Source organism: Arvicola amphibius, chromosome 2 (assembly GCF_903992535.2).
Source record: "Arvicola amphibius chromosome 2, mArvAmp1.2, whole genome shotgun sequence".
Lineage (NCBI taxonomy): Eukaryota > Metazoa > Chordata > Mammalia > Rodentia > Cricetidae > Arvicola > Arvicola amphibius.
This window is the reverse complement of record NC_052048.2, coordinates 143,193,872-143,204,645: the sequence shown is the minus strand read 5'-3', so window position 1 is coordinate 143,204,645 and position 10,774 is coordinate 143,193,872.

Here is a 10,774-nt window from a genome sequence, read left to right as displayed (position 1 = left end):
TTACCTGGTCCAGCTTACTTTTTAAAACAAATTAAAGTGATTTTTTTAATTTTAATTATGTGTATATGTTTACATCTCAGAGTGTGTTTGGGCATATTTGTGCAATGCCCTTTGAGGTTAGAAGAGGGTGTTGGATCCCTGGAGCTTACAGGCAGTTACAGGCAGTTGGGAGCTGCCACATGTTGGGTCCAGGAAACCAAACTTGGGTCCTTTGCGAGAGCAGTGTGAGCATCTGACCTCTGAGCCATCTCTCCAAACCCAGATGGATTTTTTTTTTAATTTAAAAACAAGGTCTTACTGTGTAGTCCTGGCTGGTCTTGAACTCAGAGACACACTTGCCTTTTCCTCTCCAGAGATGGGATTAAATGCCTGTGCTACTCTTAACCCCACTCCTTGCCCTAAACCTCATTTGTTTCTTGTTGGCCTGGACCTCACTGTTGAGGCTGGACCGGCAGTCCAGTAAGCTTCAGGGGTCCTCGCGTCTCTGCCTCCGTCACACTGGGATTGCAGGCACACTCCACAATGCCCAGATTTTTATATTGAGTGCCTGGGATTGAACTCAGATCCTCAAGAACTTTATTAATGGAGCTATCTTCCCAGTGCCCTACCTCTTAACTCTTTTCTATTTTCCTATTCAGCCTCAAGACTATGAAGCAAGGAAAAGAACCAGAGAAAGAAAGGGAAAATAGCTATTTTTTAACTTTTGGTTTTAAATTATAATGTAAGATGCTTACATGAATGAAAGAAATAAGTTAAAAGTAAGAACTTTTTCTTCTTGTCATATATTCACTGTTTCTGTGTAAATTTTATGTAGTCTTGAATATAGCATTCCCTTCAAAACGAAGACAACATGATACCTATGACAATTCAGACTGCAAAAATGTCAGTAGATAATATTGACAAATCAGGGCTCACACTATATTCAAGGCCTAACTTCAGGCATTTAAAGTATATTCCCAATGGGGCTTTAAAAAATTCAACTTATACTCATTTTTATAGATATAAGTTGCGTGTCAACTCTGGTCACCACCCAGAATTGTGAAAGCAAACTTATCCAGTAGCCGTCCTTCTTTGAGAGCTCAGGAGGCAGGCAAGTGCTTTGTTGTGAAGCAGAGAGACAGAAGCTCCCAAAGAATTCTTTCAAGAAGTTCGCCACCTACAGGAATGAGAGCAACAGTACACATCATAGGCTAAGGGTTTAGGAGGGCAGGATGCTTGCTCAGCGTTCAGAGGGAGAGAATATTCAGGGTGGAATTTATATATCTATCTGTATCTATATCAATATTAAACAGACTCATTCTGTAGCCCCGGCTGAACTCACCTGGAACTATGTTGACCAGGCTGGCCTGAACTCACAGAGATCCTTCCACGTGCTGGAATTAAAGGTGTGCAGCACCACACCTAGCTGAGGGTGGTAAATATTGCCAGGATGCACAAAGACGCTGAAATCTGAGATGGCCCGAGCGTGAGTGAAAACTTTCCTTTAAGCTCCTAGGTCATTTATCATGTGGCGCACGTTCTGTATTTTCTTACTTAAAGGCTCAGGCAAGCAGTGATGGGGTCGAGTCACGGCAGAGGACACTGCAGTACTTCCAGGGCTCATTCCCACCCGCACAGTGATTAGAACTCCGTGTCCTAGAGAGCCTTTGCAGCGGCTTCAAGGACAGGTTCTGCCATCAACAACATTGTGGTTTAACAGATCCTGCGCAGGGCTGTGACTCAATGATAGGTTGCTGCCAAGGCAGTCCCCAGGTGTGAGTCCCCAGGTGTGAGTCCCCAGGTGTGAGTCCCCAGGTTGATCCCCAGCACTGAAAAGAAGAAAAAGGAGAAGCAGAAGGAGCAAAGGGAATGAGTGACTGAGCAGGACGCAGTACCGGCCGAGGCTTAGAGCTGCAGCCTCGGTGGTCTGTGAATGCATTCCGTGTGAGAGAGCTGCACGGGGAGACTTCCTGCTCGTGACAGGCCCTGTGGATCGGACCTATTGTCTTTAAACTAACACGCATTTGTGAGCATCTCCTGGAAACCTAGGTTTGTTTGCTCAGCGCTCTTTGTGTTTAGAGGAGGAAACGGGACACTGTTCTAGTGAGTGACACAGGGAGAACTGCTATGGCCAAAGAAGCTGTTTGACGCTAGGCTTCCATCTTGGTACTGACCAGTTCCTGGAAGGTAAATTCCCAGTGATCCCGAGTCAGTGACCCCCACCCAAAAATGTATGGCTGTGACTCTCTACTTGTTACGATATGGCTAACTACGATTTTTGCTTATCCAGATACCCAAAGATTGTTTTGAGCGGCTTTAACCACTTAGCTTGGCAGAACAGGCTACTTTTTGCTTGCTTGCTTGTGTAGCTACTAAAGGTCTTCTTGTGGTTTTCCCCTTTAAAAGTCCTTCCCTCAACCCCCTTCTCAGGGCAATCTCAAATTTGGCTTAGAAATTGTTCATCATGCTAGCAGCTAATCAATAAATCTTTTAAGTCTACGCTCTTTTCCCAGGGGTCCCAAGCTCCATAGCAAACCCTTTTTCAGGGAGGGTTCTAGGAACCCCTAACTTGGCAAAATGGCAGTTGATGTTAGTGACCCTCCTTTTCTTGTCCTCGAATGTGGGACTAATTTCTGGAGCCACTGACTGTTCTTGCAACCATGGAGAAATGCCTGAACTAATGCCAGCAGTTGCTACTGCTTCTGCAGAGTAATAAGAAAAACACTTGTGTCAAAATTTATGCTTAAGGCGCTGCTAGTTGGATGTTTCCGTTCTTTTCAGAGAGAGCATTCCTAATGTATACGTCCTTGATAATTGCAGATGGTTCTCACTTCATAATGTTTCAAAGTGCACAAAACATCTAACAGTTACTTGCATAGGCAATTTTCATAGCTCTCTGTCCACCCAACCTACTGGATCAAGTTAGCTATGTTTTTGGAGGAAACTGTAGTTGGATCTTATCTGACTGGCCACCCCCAAGGGCAGTGTTCTGATTAGCAAAGTGTTAATTTTATATAAAATGACAGAGTCACTATGACATTTTCTGGTTGGCCTCATACTCCAGTTTGCCATGCTGCCTTTTTGGTGGCTGTCTTTCTGTAGAAAAGTCACTGCTCCGGCATCTTCCTGGAGATAATTGTGCTGAGCCTGTTTAATTATCTCCCTCTGGATTCATTAAACACTTTCTGCCTACCCCGACCCTCCCCTGCCGGGGTTCTACAAGCTCACAGTGCCTGGCCTTTTCTGCTATTTGTCTTTGTTAATTTAGCTGCTACCTAAAGCAGAGCTGGGTGCTCACAAAGTGTAAGATTGGCACCAGCAAATACCATCAGGTATGACTGAGAGACCTACGTGGAGACTCTTCCCTTACATGTGAACTTTATCCTAGAATCACCCATCTATCTGATGGTTGAATGATTTTTGGTCTTAAATGGTCTCCATAAAAATGCCCGTATGCCTGACAGGCTTCTAAGCTTGCTAATATATGGCTGAGTTATGACAATTTAGTAGAAAGTAGTTAAATAAAAAGAGAAGAAGTTAAATGGGACTTGAATCTGCCTCTACAGCAAGGGATGGGGATTCACTTTGTCCATATAATATTTTTTTGGACTTAAGATTTTTAGAAAGCACTTTTATTTTATATATGCATATATCCACATAATACATGTATGAGTTTGTGTATGTGGTTATGTGTGTGGTGTGGGTGTATATGTTTGTGTGTCATTCCTTAGATACTATCCATATTTTTTTCCAAGATAGGGTCTCAGTGGGACCTGTGCTGTAAGGAAGGCTACTTGTTGGTTTCCTGGCCACCCAGACTCCCAAAATAATCACATAGAAACTGTGTCAATTAAATCACTGCTTGGCTCATTAGCTCTAGCCTCTTATTGCTAACTCTTACATCTTAATTTAACCCATTTCTATTAATCTGTGTATTGCCATGAGGCTGTGACTTACCCGGTAAAGTTCCAGCATCTATCTCCTGTGGGACTACATGGCTTCTCTCTGACTCCACCTTCTTTCTTCCAGCAATCCATTTAGTTTTCCCTTCCTAGCTTTACTCTGTCCTATCAGGCCAAGCCAGTTTCTTTATTCATTAACCAATAAAAGCAACTGATGTGAGAGGGTCTTCTGTTTGAGTTGATTTCATTGGTTAATAAAGAAACTGCCTGGCTCATTTGATAGGCCGGCCCTTAGGTGGGTGGAGTAGGCAGAACAGAATGCTGGGAAGGGAAGTTAATAAATCACCATGCCTCTGCTCTCTGGGTCAGACACGATGAAGCTCTGGCCCAAGATGGACTTATGCTAGAATCTTCCCAGTAAGGCACCACTTTGTGGTGCTACACAGATTATTAGATATGGGTTAATCAAGATGTGAGTAAGAGGCTGGAACTAATGGGCCAGGCAGTGTTTAAATGAATGCAGTTTGTGTGTTGTTATTTCGGGGCATAAGCTAGCCAGGCGGCTGGGAGCCAGGTGGGAATGCAGTCCGCAGCTCCTTACTACAAGCAACATATAGACAGAAGGACTTCCCACATCAGACTTGGGGGTTTCCAAATAGGCTAGGTTGACTGGCCTGTCTTTGCCTCCTCAGCACGGGGATTGCAAGCATGTTCTCCCTCACTCCAGCTTTTAACATGGATTCTGGGCATCAAATTCAGGTCCTCATGATTGTGTGGCAAGCTCTTTACCAACCAAGCTGTCTCCTCAGCCTAGAAAGTACTTTCAAAATAAAATATTGAAATTTAGTGGATTTTTTTTCTTACTGTGTGCCTATGGTCTCGCCCAGATACCATGAACAGGCATACCTCAGAGATACTGCAGGCTCAGTTTCAGACCATTCTGTGAGAACGTATATACCGAAGCAAAGCAAGTCACAACTTGTTTTGGTTTCTGGCACATAAACAAGTTACGCTTTGTGTTACATGAACAATAGCATTGTGTCTCAAATAATAGTGCACGTCTCAATTAAAATAATCTATTACCAAGAACTTGCTAACTATCGTTTCTGCCTTCAGAAGGTGGTGATATTTTTGCTGGTGGAAGTTTTGCCTTGATGTTGATAGCCTGACTGAGCAAGTTTGTGATGTTCAATAGATAAAAATCAATAAATGTTATAAATTAAACAATAGATTCAAGGACAGAAATCACATGGTCACCTCTATTGATGTAGAAAAAGGATTTTGACAAAATCCAACATCCTTTCATGTTAAAAAGTCCTGAAGAAATTCAGAATAGAAAGAAATTACTCAGAATGATAAGGCTATATATGACAAATTCTTAGTCAACATTATAATGGAAGAAAACCTCAAAGCATTACTACTAACACCAGAAAAGAGACAAAAATGTACACTATCTCTACTCTTTCTCAATATAGTGCTAGAAGGCTTAGCTAGCGTAGTAAGACATGAGACACAAATAAAAGTGGTATAAATCGGGAAGGAAGAAGTCAAAGCATCTCCATGTGCACGTCATGATCCCACACACAAGGACCCTTAAAGACTTTGCCAGGAAACAGGACTGATAAATACTTCCAGCAGAGTGGTGGGATACAAAATTAATGCACTAAAATCATCATCCTTTTTATATACCAAAGACGAATATACTGAAAAAGAAGTCAGGAAAACAACCCCATTCACAATAATCTCAAATTAAACCAAACCAACTACCTTGGAATAACCTTATCTAGAACGCAAGCCTTAATACCCAGAAATCGTATTAAGGAAGTTGAAGACACTAGAAAGACCCCTTACACTCATGAATTAGTAGAATTAACATTCTAAAAATGACCATCTACAAAAAGCAGTCTACAGTTTTAATGCGATACTAATCAAAATTCCAGTGACAGTATTGACAAAAAAACAATATTAAAATTCATATGGGAATAAAAAAAACTAGATTTACAAAGAAATTCTGAGCAAAAAGAATGCTGCTAGAAGTACCCCTATACTATATCTGATTTCAAGTTATACTGTATAGACATGCTAATAAAGGCAGCATGCTACTGGCACAAAAACAGACATGTAGTATAACAGAATAACTCCTCTCAACAAGAACTGCCCAAGCAAACTTATTCCATCATCCATGGGGCTGCACACCCTGCCCTGCTCTGCCCAGCTGATACTATATCAGATTAGTACTTCAAATATCCAAAACACTCTGGAGGGGGAAGGGTGCTACTTGAGAAAATACGAGAAGAATGTTGTAAGAGGCCCTTGGTTCCTCGTAATTGTATTTTATATGGTTTATGTAATTTTTAAACAAAGAAACATTGTGGAGACTTTCCCAATTCCTCTTTCAAGCTGTTACATTGTCTTAAAGGTTGCCAAGGCTGATTTCAGTAGGAGTTGGAGTTCACTGAATTAGGGACTGGATGCATTTGTTTGTTTACAGTTTAATTTTCCATGTTCCAGATTTGATGTTCCAACAGGAATAAAGGTGTTTGGGTTTGGGGTTTCCATTGCACTCGGTTTGTATAGTAGATGATGGTACTTAGCTTCTCTGGATCCCCCTTCTGGAATTACACATGCATACACAGAGTCTGGAGAACTTGTGTACTGAATAGATCCCTATTTGTCTCTCCATAGATCCAAATCTATGACAGACCATTGTCTAACAAGAGTGTTGGAGACTGGGATCCAAAAGGAATAGTACCCTAACCCCTGGTTAAGATATATTCATTAGCGATATTTTGTTACAGTTCCAGATAGGTGTAGGCTTGTGAAGTTTATTTTGTAAAGACACACACACACACACACACACACACACACACGAGTGCAGGTACCCACAGAGACCAGAAAGGGTGTCAGAGCCCCCTGGAGCTGGAGTTACCAGTGATTATGAGCTGGCTTGGGTTCTGGGAAACAAACCTGGATCCTCTGCAAGAGCAGTGCATGTACTCTTTGTAACCATCTCTCCAGCTCTGTGGACTGCTCTGTAATCCCAGGGGACTTGGGACAGCTGGGGTTCGGGACCTTCTCATAAATACTTCCCTCCTTCAGCTATGTCTAAAGTGACCAAAAAAATATTGGATATCTAAAGTGACAAAAATGGAATAAAATAGAAAATGTAGGTGTTAAAGTTCTGAGGGCAATGTTTTCCTCAATATAAGTATTGCAGCTCTGAGGGGAAATCCCCAATGCACATGTTGCAGCTCTGAGGGGAAATCCCCAATGCACACATCGCAGCTCTGAGGGGAAAGACTTCCCCAATGGAAGTGTCACAGCTCTGAGGGGAGAGGTTTCTCTTGTGTGTTACAGCTCTGAAAAGGTATCTTGGCAGTCAGGAGCCAAGCAATACCACAAAGTCACACCACACAACAAACCTTACACAGGGCATTTACTGGGAAAGACACGAGAGTGACTGCCTCTGCTTGGGAGAGAAGCAGCAAAGAACTTAACAGGAGGCAGGCTTATATAAGTTTTTTTGGGGGGAAGAGTTTTCCAGGGCAGAAATTTTCAGGGTACCGATTAGTGAGATTTCAAGCCAAGCCCAGGGATTGGTGGGATTTCATGCCCACACCCAGAAGCGGACTCAGAACTCTCACCCTACCGAGAGCCCAGAAACAAGGCCATGTGATTAAGAGCTACCTGATTTCTCACAAAGATGCAAAAAAAAAAAAAAAAAAAAAAAACCCCGCATTGGAGAAAAGACAGCCTCTTCAACAAATGTTGCTTAGAAAAATAGATGTCTACATGCAAAAGAATAGAACTGGATCCTTATTTTCACTGCATAAAACAACTAATATGGATCAAGAAACTCGAACGCTGACCCGTGTAGAAGGAAGTGGCGGGCTGTATCCTGCCACCCGGCTAGCTTTACCCAAAATAATTACACAGAAACTGTATTCATTTAAATACTGCCCGGCCCCTGGCCCATTATCTGTAGCTTCTTATTGGTTGATTCTCATATCTTCCTTTAACCCATATTTAGTAATCTGTGTAGCACCACGAGGTGTGGCTTACCAGGAGAGATCTTAATCTGCGTCCATCTCGGAGAGGAGAAGCATGGAGACTCACTATGGAGACTGCCTGAAGTGTCTCCCCCTCTTTCCCAGAATTCTGTTCTGTCTACTCCGCCTACCTAATTTTCTGTTCTCTTAAAGGGCCAAGGCAGTTTTCTTTATTAATTAACAAATGAAAGTAACATAGACAGATAACTCTCCTCCATCAGACTCGCATAGCAGAGAAAGCAGGGAGCACCTTTCAGGATAGAGGCACAGGGAAGAACTTTCTGAACAGGACTCTGATGGCCCAGGAAGGTCAACTATCAGTCATGCGTTGTCATGAAATTAAAAGCAGGAGCAGAGGAAATTGACAATCAAAAGACTGTATATAGATTGGGAGAAAATCTTTGTAAGCTATAGATTTGACAGAGGATTAATATCTAGAATATACAAAGAACTCAATAAACTAAACATAAAGAAAACACACAGCCCAATCTACATGGACTACAGAGAATTCTCAAGAAACACAAATGGAGCCAGGCCACCTTTAATCCCAGCACTCCGGAAGCAGAGGCAGATGAATCTCTGAATTCGAGGTCAGGCCTGGTCTACAGAGCAAGTTCCTGGACAGCGAGGGCTACACAGAGAAATCCTGTCTTGAAAAACCAAACCAAACCAAAACAAACAAGTAAACAAAAAGCCAAACAATGACAGCAACAACAAAATCCCCACAAATCTCCTTAGACACCAGGGAAATGAACATTAAAACAACTTTGAGATTCCATTCCACCCCATTCAAAATTGCTGTTTATCAAGAAAACAAAATACAAATACTGGCAAGGTGTGGGAAAAGAGGAACCTTTTCCCCGCTGTTGAAGGGAGTGTAAACTGGCGCAGACACTATGGAAGTAGTGTGGAGGTTTCTCTAAAGCTGGAAATGGAACTACTGTATGACCCAGTTGTACGACTTCCTGGCATATTTCCTAAGGGTTCCATGTCCTGCTGTAGACACACTTGTGCACCCACATTTACTGTGGTTCTATGCAAAGCAGCTAGGACACGGAATCAGAGGCGATAGATGATATCCACCAATTGTTGCATGGGCAATAAAAATGTGGTATATGTAAACAACAGGATTTTATTCATCTGGAAAGAAAAATACAATTTGCAGGAACATGACCAGTGAAATATTGTGCTAAATGAGGTAACCCAGGCCCAGAAGGACACGTGCCACATGGATGTGAGTTTCAAATTTATATATTTATTATTTATTTGGAGTGTCTGTAGACATCAGTGAGCCAGAAAGGTCCCGTAGGAGGGGGAGGGAAAGAGGCCTCAGTGTGGGGAGGGGATGGTAGACCATGTGATTTGAAAGCAGAGGGAGGAGGCTGGAGAGATGGCCCCTGGAGAGATGGCTCAGAGGTTAAGAGCATTGCCTGCTCTTCCAAAGGTCCAGAGTTCAATTCCCAGCAACTATGTGGTAGCTCACAACCATCTGTAATGGGGTCTGGTACCCTCTTCTGGCATGCAAGCATACACACAGACAGAACATTGTATACATAATAAATAAATATTTTTTTAAAAAAGAAAACAGAGGGAGTCTTCAGTAGGGATGAGGGTAAGGAAGGGGAAGGGTGAGTTAACAAAACTAGTGATGTATGAAAAAGCCTTATGGAAATCCAATATGTTGTATATTAATTAAAAATAATTTTAAAAAAGGGTTTTGAATGAAAGGCTAACAACATTAAGAAGTTTAATACTAAGAACATCTCCATTCATTCCTAGTATCTGGGAAGCAGAGACAGGAGGAACACAAGTGTGAACCAGCCCAGACAGCATAGGAAGTTTTAAGTCAGCCAGGATTTCATGGTAAGACCTTCTCTCAGAATCCTCATCACCTTGACCAGGGGAAAAAGCTCAGCTGGTAGACTCTGAAGTGGAGACACACTGTTGGGACACAGCCACAATTGACCTGGTGCGTGCATGTTGCTGTGAACCTTGAATCTGTAAAAACGCCATTATCTCTTAAGCAAGATGATTAACAAAGGATGCTAAACCTGGTCCCCAGAGAGCTTCACTATTCAAGGATTCTTTTGTCCTGAGTAATAGCAGATTTCTTACCCATTTCCAGCTTGCCAGAACAACTTATGGCTAAATTAGTAATGGATGATAATTCTGTCTTTATATAAAATGTGTGGAGATTCTTTTAATGTTGAACAGACTTAGCTTGGAGCCAGGTATATAGTTTGGCAGTACAGGGCTTCCATAGCACCTCAGAGGCTCTGGGTTCCGACTAAGATGGCAAGAACTTGGCTGAATTGCTTCTATTTGTTCTTCCCTAGACCTGTGATTTACTTTCTTCAGAGAACATTTTTTTCTCATCACCTGTACTAAGGACACAGAGGAGGGTGTTTGGTGTTTTCCTCTGCACCTTCTATCTAGTCCTTTTAGATACGCAAAAGTTCCTGAGCCCAGGGTTGGAGTTTTCTTGGCTAGGTTGAAAGCCAGCAAGCCTCACTGATTTTGCTGTCTCCGCCCACCTCGAAACTGGAGTTTAAGGCATCTGTGAGATGCCTGGTTTGTTATGTGGGTGCTGGGTTCTGAGCTCCACTGCTTAGGATTGCTCAATAAGCACTCTAACCGCTCCAAGTGGCCATCTCTCCAAGACCACTTATATTTCAAGAGACGGATGAAATGAAAAGAGGTGTACAAAGCCCTATTTTGTGAACCCATTATATCCAGGCATTGGATTTCCTTGTTCTTGAGGAGTCTCTGAGAATGGAGCAGTGACAAACCCCATCTCTTTTGCAGCCTGCTTCTATGCAGGAGAAGCCAGCTTGTAGGGCTCAG